Source organism: Gracilinanus agilis, chromosome 2 (assembly GCF_016433145.1).
Source record: "Gracilinanus agilis isolate LMUSP501 chromosome 2, AgileGrace, whole genome shotgun sequence".
NCBI classification, from domain to species: domain Eukaryota; kingdom Metazoa; phylum Chordata; class Mammalia; order Didelphimorphia; family Didelphidae; genus Gracilinanus; species Gracilinanus agilis.
The window spans coordinates 115473073-115488470 of record NC_058131.1 but is presented as its reverse complement, the minus strand read 5'-3'; positions in this window follow the sequence as shown (position 1 = coordinate 115488470).

The following is a 15398-nucleotide window of genomic DNA, read 5'->3' as shown; positions in this document are numbered from 1 at the left end:
TCTGCTTCCTCCAACTGACTAAAAATGCCTGGGGGGTGTATGGCTGTTCAAGGCGTACTAGAACTTCTGGTATGAGGACTTGCGGAACCCTTTTCAGAGCTGCTTATTCACCTTTGGGGTCCCATCTGGTACTCAACTCTCACCTGTGGCTCCTAGAAGCTGTAACATGCATAGCAGCCACATGCCAATAAACCATATTGGTAGGTGAACTAAACCAAGTTGAGGGTAACTAATGGGCCACAAACCCCTGTGGGTCAATGAGTTAAGGGTGGTATCTACCCCAAGCATATGAAGACTTCCCCAGGGGAAACCACTGGATAAGAACAATTTATACCAATGACCATGAAGGCTGCTGAAGCAAGCATTGTGGAGTGCTTAGACATAGAAGATGCTGATGTCATCGACTGCATCCCAATCCATTGTCAGTCATCCTAATTTTTTCTTGCCATTGGACTTCCAATGACTCCGGATGAGAAAGTGAGGCTGATCATTTTGTGCAGTTCTGCCTCTCTTAAATCCACTTCACATTCAACTCAGGCCATCATCCATGATGTCATCGGTCTTCTTCAAAATGAAAGAAAAACAATAAACGCCCATCAAAGCACCCATCTCTATTGTCTTGGCTCAAGGCTCCTCAGCTTCCACCTCTGGTTCCATACTTGATGTGAGTGACATACATTGGTGAAGAGGGATGTAAAGAGAAGCTAAGACTTACTTTCCGCTGCCCCCCTCCAACTGTTAGTCCTGCTTTAGAACTTTGTAGCATGCCCACCTGATCAGAAGGGCTTTTTGTGTATGATACTTTAAGGGTTTCTTTTCATCCTGGCTCCTGGAGTGTTTTCTGCAGAAGGGTGTCACTTAGGAGAACTAGCATATAAGACAGAAGAAAGGGGAGGACAGGGAAAGAAAAGTATTTCAAAATGCTTCTAGTTCTACTTTGTATCTCTGAGAACAGTGCTGTAGCAAGGCAATGAGTGGACACTCATCTTTCCTTGTGTACCTATTTCTAGAAGTATACATTATCACTATATCTGTGGTGTGGCCCTCATTTTCTATCTAACCCTCCTCTTCCCTGTCTTGGGTGGGGTCATCTGAATTCTTGCCATCAGCAAGGGCTCTAGATGACTTTGATCTTTTGTGAAACTCCCATTGAACACAACCAAGACTACTTACATTAGCCCTAGTTTTTAAAACTGAGAAACAATTATCAGTGTGAATTTACCAAAAGCTAGGATGGGTCTAAGAGCAGGTTTTCCATATCCTTCACAATGCCTCATAAGCTTATATAGTACAATCTCTTCTCTTGCCCTCTCAATAGCTTGTGCAAATATACCAGGGCCTACACTGGGATCCGATAAAAGATGTGACAATGTTGTATAATTTTAAAGAAAAACACTTTTTGCAAAAAAAAGTCTTATTTTATTTGGGGGATCATCTTCCAAAGAAATTACTATATCAGACAAAGGAACTTCTCTGAACAGTTAGGTGTAGTATTGGTTAAAAATGAACAGTAAGTACAGCATTTGACTATGGGAAATGTACAATTTCTTGAAAAAGAGAATTTAAAACAAAGTATTTCAACAGTACATTAAGGGAAAATTAAGATAGTCTTTCTATAAATATAACACTCCTTTTTAACTTCATTTTTAAAAAAGCTGGTAGGTACAAAAGAGAAAATTATTTTTGAATACCAAAGCTTTTCTCCCCATCTCTAAGAGGTGGAATTTTTTTTTAATTTTTTGTGTAAAACGACATTATGGTCAATTGGGAGTTTCTGAACTGTGCTAAATTAACACCATTTTAACTTGAGCATCCTCGAAAGTCACTGGATTCATTCATCAGCTTTGGAAATAAGTACGATGTATCCCCTCCATTTCCTGAATCCCTAGGTGCTTCCTGCAGACTTCAGTCAAATGGCACAACATTTTCCAGGTCATTAGAATTGTACTTTTGCTCATTACAGGAATTAGTGTGAAAAGTCTTGATGTTAAGACATAAACATGTGAATGCCTTCACCTACCAAGGCTGGGATTTAGAGTCACAAAATATGCTTCAGGTAGGAAGGAACAAGAAAGACAAACTGAATTACAATAGGAAATTCTCTCCTTTCAAGTTACCAGATAGACTCCCTTTCCCCATTATCCACCCCAAAATATTCAGTCTTTTCTTGTCCCAGAGAAAATGGTTTATTGCTCACCTATAACCGCTGAGAAAAGTCACCCCCTCCTTCATCTGACTCAACAGGAGATCAGAGAGACAACAAATAAATGTTCCTTAAATCATCATTAGAGACATTTGGACTGTTTCACCCACACACGGGAGCCTTTGCTCAGGTCCAGTATTTCTTCCAGGGAGCCATCTATGACTCTGGCTTAGGCTGATAGAGATTATAGACAGAATATTTATTACACTTCTTCAGGTTAAAATAAGGTTTGGTTTGGGTCAGTGGTGATGCAGAGAAACCCTCCAGGGATGTTGTTTCCTGGAGGCAAAAATCTTTCTTCTCTTGAGTTGTTCTCATTGCCTGCCACACAAAACCTATGATCAGCATGAGGATGATGGTGGCAAACAAAGAAGCACTGATGACAAGATCCAGATAATTAAAAGAAAATCCAACCCCTGAAAAACAGAAGAAAATGATTCAAGATTTTTTTGTCTTCTCCGATTTTGATTTCACAGTACATTTTTAATGAGTCATCCCTTTGACATGGGTTGTATTTTAATTCAAGAAGAGAAATGCCTGATGTGACTTTAGCCACATATTTTAGTATTTCAGGATGCAGATCTTAGTTAAAGGGGAATTAGAGAAAAAGATTTGGTTTTCCTGAGCTAAGACAGGGCCAGCAGATTACTGGCTTCTTCCTAAAAGTCAAAGCAAAAGACACAAAGTAAGGGGTTAATCACTTATTTCTGGTAGTGATGAAATGTCCTTTTTCAAGATGGCTTTTGGCCAGATCCACACAGTAACATGATATTCAGGCAAGCCACTCAGCACTGTTTCTGATTCAGAGCCTAAACCACAATAGTCAATAACTAATGAAAACTATCATTTCATCAAGAAAACTGGTGATCACTTCATCATTATAACTGTGTCTGAAACAACCTCCTAAACCTTAAGCCCTGCCTGGAGTGGGGAGGACCTCCCTTCAAATTTGGCCTCTTAGCTGTGTGACCCAGGGAAAGCCATTTAACCCTATTTGCCTAACCTCTTGTCTTTTTGTCTTAGAAGTGCTAAGACAGAAAGTAAAGGTAACACACAACACAACCACCTTAACTTAGGTGCTTGCTAAAGCTCAATGTTTGGGTCTATTCTTCTAGAATCCAGGCTTCTGGAAGAAAGAACTATTTTTTAATGTACCTCCAGACCTAGCATAATTTTTGACACATAGTAGGCACTTAATTTAAACTTTTTGATTCATTGATTTTAAATTCTGCTCTTGATATTCTCTTATGTATAGCACCTTAAGATTTCTTGGCTGACTAGATTTCACTTCTAACTCAAGGATGCCATCCAACATTGACTCTGGTAGTTCATATTTAGAAAGGACGTGCCTAGTATCAAGGATTAAAATGACAATCCCTTGTGGAGAAGTATATTGCAGGTGGTGAACAGCCTAATGCCCAAGTTAACAGACGCTTTCATGAGTTCTCATTAAGATTATCATTCCCAATGGACATACTCCAAATCTGAGTTTCTAAGTTAGAGATCTCATTGGGATGGATAGAAAGAAATCTCTCGTAAGGAACATGGCAGATAAAAGACAAAGCTATAATAATTAGATCAACCATTAGCTTGTAAAATATTCCGACTTAGACTGAGTCAGGTAGTTATTTGGTCCATAATTACCATACTTCAGAGAAAGTTGCTTATTACTCAGAGTTCCCTCTAGCCTGTGCCACCACCGTCAAAAGAATGTCAAAGCTGCATGAAGACTATAAAATCAAATTTCAAAATAGAGGGGGATAGTGAAAAGTTACCAGTATTGTTGCCTTCCAAAACAGTCAAGTATAGTGAAGAAGAAAGAGTTTATAGAAAGCCCAGCTCAGAGCTAACTAATCTAAATGATCTGATGAACACTTAAGGATAAACCAGAATTAGAACAAACAAGTGAAAAAGGAAACACATTTGTCAGCATTTCTATTACAAAGTACTTTAAGAAGCAGCAGCAACATGGCTTAACAGAACCTTTGTGCACTGGGAGCCAGAAAATGTGGATTCAGTACTGATTTTGTTATTATGACCTTGGGGAAATTTGCCTTCCTGGGACTCAGTTCCCTCATCTGTCAAATGCTGCAGTGACTATAATAAAGAAAACCATTGAAAGACTTCAGAATTCAGATTAATACAAGGACTGACCATGACCCAAGAGGACTTACTGTGAAGCATGATTCCATCTCTTGGTGGAGAGATGCTGGGCTATAAAGGTCAAGAGGATGACATGCATTTTCAGGAATGGTCAATGTATTGTCTTATTTTCCTTAAATATATCATAAGGGAGGCTTCTATGGTGGGAAAGAACCACCAATTAAATTTATTTTTATGTGTTGTTGTTGAGTTGTTTTTTTTTTTTTCATTCATGTCTAGCTCTTCTTGACACCATTTGAGGTTTTCTTGGCAAAGATAGTGGAATAGTTTGCCATTCCCCATTCCAACTTATTAAGTGATTTGCCCCATGGTCAGCCAACTAATGTCTAAAGCTGGATTTGAACTCAGAAAGAGGAGTATTTCTGACTCCCATACCAGTGCTCTATCCACTGTGCCACCTAGCTGCCCAGGCCAATAACAGTAAATATTTAATAAATTCTTATTGATTTGGCTAATTTTTTAAAGATTAAAAAGATAAAAATAAAGGTGTGACTAATGTTCCAAGGTCCCTTCCAACTCTAAATTTATGATCTTATAATCTACAACAAATTTATCTTGGGGGTTCTCTGGTTCCTTCATAAGTAGTATGCACCACAATAGGCACTGACTCTATAGTACCTAAATGTGGGACATGGACACATAGGATTCCAGTCTGCATCGGGGAACGATCTTCGTGGTCTTCTTTGCAATGGCAACTGTAAGTGCCAACTCCATTGAAACACTCAGCCCCTTCACCACAGCGTTCTAGGCCAGCTTCACATTCATTTACATCTAAGAGAAAAGATGTGTCAAATCACACAGAGGACAATGGTTACCAGTACAGTGGAATAGATGTATTTTATCACCCACTCCTCCCACAGTTGAAGAGATAAAAAGGGATGTAGGGAAATTATCTCCTATCCTGGGATAGCATGGAATGCCAAGTAATGTCCGTCTGTGACAATGCATCTGATATTAGATCAAGCCTACTCTAATAAACACCATTAAGATTAAACTATCACCCTCCTCATCCCACCTTCTACAAAGGGATTAGATGGGCACTGATGTAGAATATTAGTTTTTTTAAATTGTATTGATCAGTTTGGCTATATTTTTTATCTTCCTTTTTTCCCCTTCATTAAAAATTAATTTAATTTACTTAATTAAAATTTAAAAAAAACATCAAAATCCTTTGTGATAAAGGTTGCCTTTCTGGGAGGGAGAAGATGAAGGATACAAGAAGAAATCTAGGCAAACACAAAAACAAAAAACAAAAGATAAGAATACAATTCTTAAAAAAAAAAAAGATTAAACCATCACTGATACCCAAAAGGCCCATACCATCAATGGAGAAAGATTTCAGCTGAATTTGGAGAGCTTCTATGGCATCTCTGATGAGGGTTCTTAATTGGGAATGCGGTTTACTACTCAGAGAAGCTCCAAATTGAGGCATCAGATAGTTGGACATATTTCTCCCTCTAGACGTCAGATGTAGCCAGAAAACAAACATGATATTTGAGGTGTCCTTTCTAGAAGTATTGTGGAAGAAAAAAAACCCTCTAGTTGAAGAATGAAGTTTTATGATAAAGGAGAAACAAACCAAAAAACCTGGCTAAATTCAAAACATCTAAGCATGATGTTTTTGGGTATTTCTTATCTTTGCTATTTTAGATTTAGCTTTACTTTTCCAGCAAGCAAAATGGAAGGGTACATTAAGTCCCATGATTTCTATGTAGTAACTTTTTTATCATTCAAACTGGAATGCAGGGAAGGAAGTTAACATGCTTCACCCAGGACATTAGTGGCAGCATATCTCCTTGCTTCAGGCTCATTTAATTTATTCTCAGCCCTTTCTCTCTACTCCCACAAGGAAGGAAAAAAAAGTTATCAGAAACTTAGCTCCTGCCTGATCCTGTCCAGTTTTGAGAGCTGGTTTTTATGAGTTCGTTTTTATTGAAGGTAAACAATAATCATGCATGATAACAGCAAATAAGACCTCATTTATTTTTTCCAAAGAAGAAAATCATTATAGTAGTTCTATTTTGAATAAATCCATGACTCACAAGGCTAGAATACCAGTTTCCTACACTCACCTTTTAATTCTGGTTAGTTTGAATGCATCTGCTTCAGGTGAAAAGTGACCTAGATTTTCCTCAATCTGCAAAGAAGGACAGGGAGGTTTCTAATGAGGCCATCTTTACCCAAAACCTCCATCATTATGACAATTACCTATTCTGGATCAAAAAGGACTACCAAAGGCAGCCATATTCAGATGCTATAGTCAGGGATCCCAAGGTACAAAATGGCTACATCTTTTTGCTCTTATGGCTACATAGTCTCTTCCCATAACACCCTTTTAGGGGTGAAAGTGGTTACTTGCCTCCATTATTATTTTTCATATATGGCTGCTTAATCTCATTGGGCAATGTTGCCTTTCCAAAAAGATGGTCACTGGGGGGCAATTGAGTGGCTCAATGGATTGAGAACCAGGCCCAGAGATGGGAGGTCCTGGATTCCAATCTGGCATCAGACACTTCCTAGCTGTGTGACTCTGGGCAAGTCACTTAACCCCCATTGCCTAGCCCTTTCCACTCTTCTCCCTTGGAACCAATACAGAGTATTGATTCTAAGATGGAAGGTAAGGGTTTTTTAAAAAGATAGTCATTAAGCCAAACAATTCCAGAGGCTATAATAGTTAATTAGAAATTATAAGTAGTTATTTAAATAATTTTAATTAATAAGCTTTCACCTACAATCTTAGTAATCTGATGAGTCAAAGCTTTGACATGAAAAAGTAACATAATTTTCTCCATTTCCCATAATACATTAGATTTATTTCATCACATTTGAAATATTCATACCAGATTTTCCTTCTTAAAAAGAAAAAATACATTTTCAAGTTCTTTTCCTTAAGTTCTGACCCATTATTTTATGGACCAAATAAAACATCTTTTCTACCAGCTCTCCCATCAAGGAAGGAAGGTGGCACAATGGATTTAGAACCCTAGACCTAGAGTCTGGAAGACATAGGTTCATATTCAGCATCAGACAGTTAATAGATAAGTGACCATAGACAAATCAATTAACCTTTGTCCTTTTCAGTTTCCTCCACTGTAAAATGGTGATGCTCATAATAGCGCCTACTTCTCAAGGTGATTGTGAGGGTCAAATGAGATAATATTTATTAAGTGTCTTATAAACCTATATAAATTCTAGCTATCATTATAATCTAATGCAGGGCAGCTTGGTACACCAGATTTTCTGATGGATTGTTTTGGCAGCCTCTAGTCTATAATTTTGTGTGTATATTTACATGTGTGTTACATATGTGTAAGGGTATGTATTGTGTGTGTGAGTTGTGTATTGCACGAATATGAGAGTGAGTGAGAGTGAATGAGTATAAGTGTGTATGTGTGTATATGAGCATGTGCGTATATGAGAGTGAGTGTGTGTTTGTGTGTGAGAGTGAGTGTGTGTTTGTGTGTGTGAGAGTGAGTGTGTGTGTTTGTGTGTGTGTTTGTGTGTGTGAGAGTGAGTGTGTGTGAGTGTTCGTGTGAGTGTTCGTGTGAGTGTTCGTGTGAGTGTTCGTGTGAGTGTTCGTGTGAGTGTTCGTGTGAGTGTTCGTGTGAGTGTTCGTGTGAGTGTTCGTGTGTGTATATAGTATGAAATATAGATAGCCACGTACATGATAACTTGACAAGCATTGGAAGGTCTACCAATAATCAGTTTCTCTGCAGCCAACCCCACTGCCCTCTTACCTCTTGCTTAAGAAAGTCTACCAAGACTTTCTCCACTTCTGAGGCATTGTGCAGGATCTTCACCTGGTACTCCGTTTCGATAGTTACTTCAAACAGGATATCTGCCAGATAGAAAATGTACCCAGTATCTGCCTTAGTCTTAACCTGCCTTCCCTCCCTGTAAATCCTTTGGAGGGACCCGAGGATCAGATGTGTACTTCACATACAAAAACACTTTGGAGCACGACTCAGGGGGAACTGATGCCTTCACATCTGTGGTTACTGAGTCAAAGTCAGAAAAATAATGTCAGGCAGGAGCCACTAAGAAATTAGAGAGAACTTAGATTTTTAAAAGTCTATAATCAAAATAGTATGTTACTTGAGAGCTCTCATGTGACTAATCTTCTGGAGTAACCAGTTTAAGATCGTACCAGAGCAGTCACCAATGTTCTGGATCCCCAAACGAGGTGAGGTGAGGTGGGGGAGAGAAGCCTCAGGTCCCGAACCCCTTTTTATGGGGAGAGAATAGAGACTACTGTCCCATGGTTGGGATGCACAAACTCCAGGACACCAGAGGCTGCTGTCTGGGCTTGGGGAGATGGGTGAAAGAACAAGCAGGACAAGAACATGTTTGCTATGCTGAAGGGGAGAAGCTGGAAGTTTTCCTGTATTAAATATTTCTGATAGTGGAATTGCGTGTCGGCTATGGGAGGGGGATGGAAGGAGGGGAGGGAAAGAACATGAATCTTGTAACCATGGAAAAATATCCTTAACTAATTAATTAAATGTTTCTGATAATTAGGTACTACATTCAAAGATTTCTGCTAAGGAAGCACAGGTGCTGTTGTCCGGAGTATCTGTTGTCCCTTTTGTTTTCATATCCTTAAATTTTCAACGTGAGCATTTACATATCAGAATTAGCAAAGCTACAAATCAAAGCTTGATTTGTTTTGTTGATTGTCCAGACTTAAAGTATTAACAATACAGATTTATTAGCAGCCTCTCAATTTCAGTGCCTGGTGGCGACTGCCCAACCACCTGGTCCAGGGAAGACTGCTTTATGCCATAGGCGGATAACAATCCTGAGCACCAATTTGGCCCCAGTTTAACAAGTGAATGGGGGTCCTGATAAAATCCTTCGTGTGACAGGAGAGTCTCTCTTGCCTTTGAAATCTTACCTCCTGGATAGTGTTGGAAAGCTAAGGCAGACTCATTTCCAAAAGATTGGGAGGTTGTTCTTGCATCTGCATTGAGTGACAAGGATAGAGAATAAAAAATAGGTAAGAATGAACAACAGAAGTAACATTAGTTTTATATTCTTGTTCTACAAGCAAAGGCAGGGCTTAGCACACCTGCTTCCCATTAATCACCCATTAAGATGAAGATACTTTATGCCTGCTGGGAATCATTCCTACCATATTTCTCACTCCCCCCTACCAATCCCCTCAACAGCCCCCAGCTCAGGAATATATTGCATTTCATTTTCAAACATGAGTGTGTACTAACAATACACATTTGTATCATACTTTGTCTCGTAGGAAACGCTATATATAACTTTTTTTCTTCTTGATTTCGCCTAACACTTTATTTGGACCTCTAGATGCAGTCCTGATAATAGATAACGTTTATATATAGCATTTTAAAGTTGAAAAAATATTTTACGTACATTATATCCCATTTGATTCCCCCCCAAACCCTGTGAGGCAGGTTTTATTATCAAAAGTTTACATGTAAGGAAATTGAGGCAGAGGAAAGTTAAGTGACTTGTCTAGGGTCACACAGCTAGCAAATGAACGAGTTGGGATTTCAATTTCAACTTCTTTTGACTAAGTACAATACAGCACTGTCCACCATACCAGCACGCTGCATCTTATATTACCAACATTCCTCTGGCTATAGATTCAGAGCTGGAAAGGACATTAGATCTCTAGGACACTCCATTTTACTGGATGGGAAACTGAGACCCAGGAAAGTGAAATGATTTGATCATGTCACATGGCTAAGTTTTAGCAATGCTTCTATTTAAACCCAGATCTTCTGATTTTAAATTCAGGACTCTGTTAATGATATTTTAAGCCCTGGTGTTATATTACAGGACTAGGATCAAGGGCCACAAGGCTTCCTGTTTGTACCTAGAGTTTTTTACCAGACATATTATAATAAAGTGCTTGGTTTATGGCACTCTCTATATAAAACACTTGCTGGAGCCAATTCAAAGTATTTTTATATGTAGCAGCAGCAGCCATGTAGCAATTTAAAGCTTGTGAAGTACTTTACATATGATATCTCACTGGCTCTTCACAATAGCCCTGGGAGGTTGATGCTGTTATTACCCCCATTTTATGGATGAAGAACCTGAGGCTAAAGACAGTTAAGTGACTTGCCCAACACCACAGACATAGATAGTATCTAAAACAGGATTTTAATTTGTTCCTTTGGGCTCCAAGTTCAGAGCCACCTAGCTATCCACACAACATATCATTTGACTTGCTTATTGCCCTAGCCAACCACTGCCTCCATTTTCCTCATGAAAACTGGGAATAAGAGAGGCTAAGTTGTAGTTTTTAGAGGTCGTTGGCTCTTTCTATCATTTACACAATTGACTCTGAGATCAGAGTCATTAAATCGAGACCCCTGAGAAAGTAGAAAAGTGGGTAGTGAAGGCACCTGGAACTTCTTCAGTCACAGAAAGGAAATCAAGGCTATTAACCCACCTCCTCATAGTCCGTCCACACCACTGAAGGATGAAAACTAATCCAAGAGTCAAGATATTAAAGCTGCAGAGAGTTTAAATAAAGTGGCCCCTTAAAGTCCATTCATAGTTTACTTTTTTCTCCAGAGATATTAGAGACAAAGTCATACACAACCAAAGAGTTGGAAGGGATCTTTAGGGGCTATCCAATTTAATCCATGTCTGAACAAGAATTCCCCTGCAAGCACACCAAATAACTACCTCTCAGGCAGCCCATTCTACTTATAGATAGCTCTAATCATGAAGATATTTTTTTCTAACATCAAGGCTAAATTTATCTCTTTGAAACATCTACTTACGGCTCTTAGTTCTGCCCTCTGGGGCCAAGTAGAACACATCTAATCCCTCTTCCAGGTAACATCCCTTCAAATAACTGAAGACAACTATCATCTTTCTTCTAAGTCTTTTCTTTTGGCTAAACATACACAGTTTCATCCCCAATTCTCCCCATTATGGCATGATTTCAAGGATCTTCTACAGCCTGGTCACCATCCTCTAGGGCATTGGTTCCCAAACTTTTTTGGCCTACCGCCCCCTTTCCAGAAAAAATATTACTTAGCAACCTGGAATTTTTTAAAATTTTAATAGCAATTAATAGGAAAGATAAATGCACCCGTGGCCATCACCGCTCCCCCTGGATCACTGCAGCACCCACCAGGGGGTGGTGGCACCTACTTTGGGAATCACTGCTCTAGGGGATATTCAGCTAGTTAATATCTTTCCCCTAAAATATGGCACCCAAAATGGAGCCAGATACTTCAAATATGGTCCTTTTCCATAGGTTTTGAAAAAATGGCTCTCAACACAGCTTAAAATCAAATAAGGTTCTTGCAGGGAGAAAGGGGAATGGAGGGAGACAGATATTTTATTGCATTCATTTCATACTGAGCTATCAGCCTACTAAAACTCCAGATCCATTTCAGATAGATTGCTGTCTAGCCACTTCTCCTATCCTCCATTTAAAATATATTTTAGTTGTTTTCCCCTCTTTTTCCTAGACAAGTGATTCTTAATTTTTGTATGGGTGTCAAGAACCCCTTTGGCAGTCATTGAAGCCTAGGGACCTCTTCTCAAAATAATGCTTTTAATTTCACAATATAAAATATGAAAGATTACAAATTACATTGAAATAATTTCATAGACTCCTGACTCTAGGCCAGCAGTGTGCTGGTAAATGTTTAAGAACCACCTCTCCATGCACACAAACACATATATACACATGTACAATGCAAAGTTAAATCTGTGTTAACATTTTCTCCATCACTTTTTTTTTATATTAAACCATTACCTTCCGTCTTGGAGCCAATAAGTCAATACTGTGTATTGGCTCCGAGGCAGAAGAGTGGTAAGGGCTAGGCAATGGGGGTCAAGTGACTTGCCCAAGGTCACACTGCTGGGAAATGTCTGAGACCAGATTTGAACCTAGGACCTCCTGCCTCTAGTCCTGGCTCTCAATCCACTGAGCTACCCAGCCGCCCCCTCTCCATCACTTTTTAACATCTAGACAATGAACAATAAATTAAATACTGATTTGTAGCATTGTCCGATTTTGTAGTTGTAAATACTCCACCTGAACATTTAACAATGGAATTCACCAACTGGATCCAGCACACTCCAGTGAGCCACCTGATTTAATCGTTGATATTTTTCCCCTCTAACACTAAAATTTCCAGTTGGATTTTAATTAGGTTTATTGGAAGAGGAGAGGCAAGCAGCAAGGCTAGGTAGAGTATTCAACTTGGAGATCGGAAGAGTTGGATTCAAATTCTGCCTCTGACATTTAATAGATATATCATCAAGGTCAATTAACCCCTGTGAGCCTCAGGCACTCTGATTGTGTTGATTTAACTTAAGTTCTTGAATTTGTAGCTATTAGAGAAAGCAAGTTCCCAGGCCAATAAAATCACAGACCCTTAACCTATTTCCTCCATTTATTATAAAAATATGAAAGTTTTCAGAGCTATATATAGGCTCCAGCTCAGTGTCAATGACCAACAGGACCCTAAGAACACGATTATTTCTGAAGAGATATTCATTATACACCCATTCTGCCAAAGGTGCCAGCACTTGATCTCCACTAAAACTACCACTGTCTGAGAGGGTATGAAAAAGTGATAATGAATACAATTAACCCTAGAGTGGGTAGGAGGAGAAAGGAGAAACAGGCCGCCGACATAACCACAACTACCAGTCATTAACCTTGCCCAGGGAAGGCAAAAAATGTGGGAGTATGGGAAGGGAAGGGAGGGGTGGTAAAAGATTTTGGCACAGCCAGACCATTAATCACATCAGAAGGGGGGGAAACCTTCGTTAACTGGTCCCAGCCTGCTGAGGTATATAGTAGGGCTGTATATCCACAGAATCCCATAAACAGTCTCTCCTCAGAACAGCAATTCTTTAGCCAAAGGTAGTCATTGTTCCCAAGCCAGCCGGGCCATGAAACGTCATTACTTATTTAAAAAGTTTCTGAGTTGCTGTAATTCAGTTCCCCTCCTGTGAGAGGTGTGGGAAAATTACACCCACACAGCAAGCCCTACTGGTATAGGATAACCATGGTGCTTCTTGGAGTGGTTGACGTGGCTCATCTGCTAAACTATTGCCAATCAGAGAAAGACGAGTTCCTTCTCCTCCATATTTGTAAGGTTCAGTTTAAAAATGAGGTTTCCAAAGTAAGTTATCCGCTGCCCCACCATTCTCTTCCTGTCCTTGATCTATTTCCTACAAAGAAGGGATTTTGGAGGGAAAGGGCAAGTTTTAATTTTAGACAGTCAGGATATTAGATCCACTATTTTTTAAGGGCAGGATTGATTACAGGATGAATACAAAAGCATGAGGTCAGGTCCTATGCCTTTGTAGTACAATCTGAGATAGTGACCCTTTAAAAATCTCTCCCACTAGTTTTCTAGACTAGTTAAAATCCAGTTATAGATATCAGGAGTGTGCTGGTAAATGTTTAGCATCTGATGGCACACATACATAAAATGTACTCAGAATACATTTTTCAGCTGAAACTGAATTACTGACATTTTCTCCATCACTTTCTAGATAATCAATAAAACAATAAACCAAACCCTGAACGTATCATTTGCTGATTTCCAAAGCATAAATGCTCACACTGAAAATTTAACCATTGGCTCTCTAGTTAGGTAGCGCAATATGATAGAGAGTTGAACCTGGAGCCAGAAAGACTCATCGTCCTGAATTCAAATCTGGTTTCAGACACTTACTAGTTATGTAATCTGTGGCAAGTCACTTGACCCAGTTTGCCTCAGTTTCTTTATCAATAAAATGAGCTGGAGAAGAAAATGGCAAACTACTCCAGTACCTGCAAGAAAACCTAGGCAAAATGAACAGAAGTCCATGGACTTACGTAGAGTCCAGAACAGCTGAGCAACAAACAGCCAGTATGAGCTAACTCCAGCAGACCCCTAGAAATACCTTGAATAACATCTTTGTTTTGCAAAAGCACATGAGGTGAAAATGATTCAGGGGAAGCCAGTCCCATGAGAAAAGAAGTAAGCTGGAGGCAAGCCCATCTTGGGAGGGATCATGTTAGATGGAAGCATGAGCTGAGTTGAGTTGGGCTTATCTTGGGCTATCAGTCTGATAGTAGAGGATGGAACTTTGTGGTGGAGTTTGGTTATAAATGTTTTAATGTCATAAAAGTTGTAAAAACAACATTGATCAGGGCAAAGTTGTCCAGATATGGCTGTGCTCCATTGGGTTATGGCTTCTCTCCAGAAGGTGCCTGTTAAAACATAAATGTTCCCTGAGGGTCAGGAGGGGGAGCAGAGTAACCATGTGCCAAAAACACTATCGGATTGCTTTATCAGTTTATCTGGAAAGAAGAGAAGGTGCCCTAAGGAAAAGGGTGCAGAAAATGGATAAATTTTGATGAAGGAAAGAGGCAAAAAGTGTGATGATTATCATGGATCATTGTAGATAGAACAGGTGAGGGGATTACTAGAAGGAAAAACAAACCTCCTAAGACAAACTTTAGAGTGAGTTTTGCCTATAGTTTTGCTGGCACATTCTGAAGATGAAAGGAGAATGCAAACAAAATACTACATTTAGAGGTACTGTAGACACTTACCCATAACTCCAAAAACTTGTATACTCATTGTGCTCCCCTCTCTAACCCCTTAATAAAAGTAAATTAACACAGTATAGTCACCATACCAAAATATCCTGGGGTTAAAACTAAGCCTCCTTCAGGTGTCATATTCTTCCACACTTGCTCAGGGATCAAAGATAGCAAGGCCTTGGTCTGCAAACCTTCTTTGGCTTGGAAGTCAGGTCCTGGAGCACTTGTGTCAGCACCAGCAGTGCTTGAATGGAAATCACCTGTGACTTCTCTGAAGAAATTCTGGGGAGTGAGATGAGTCTTCATGAAAGGGGAAAGAGCAGTCGAGCTGGCAGAAGATATAGAATCTCTCACAAATCCATTGGAGATTGTCACTTTCCTAGAGCTTTCTAGACCTTGGAGCTCCTCATTGAGATTTTGCAAAGTGATGAATTGAATTGGATCCACACTGACTCCCTTGTTCACCAACTTTGTTGAGAA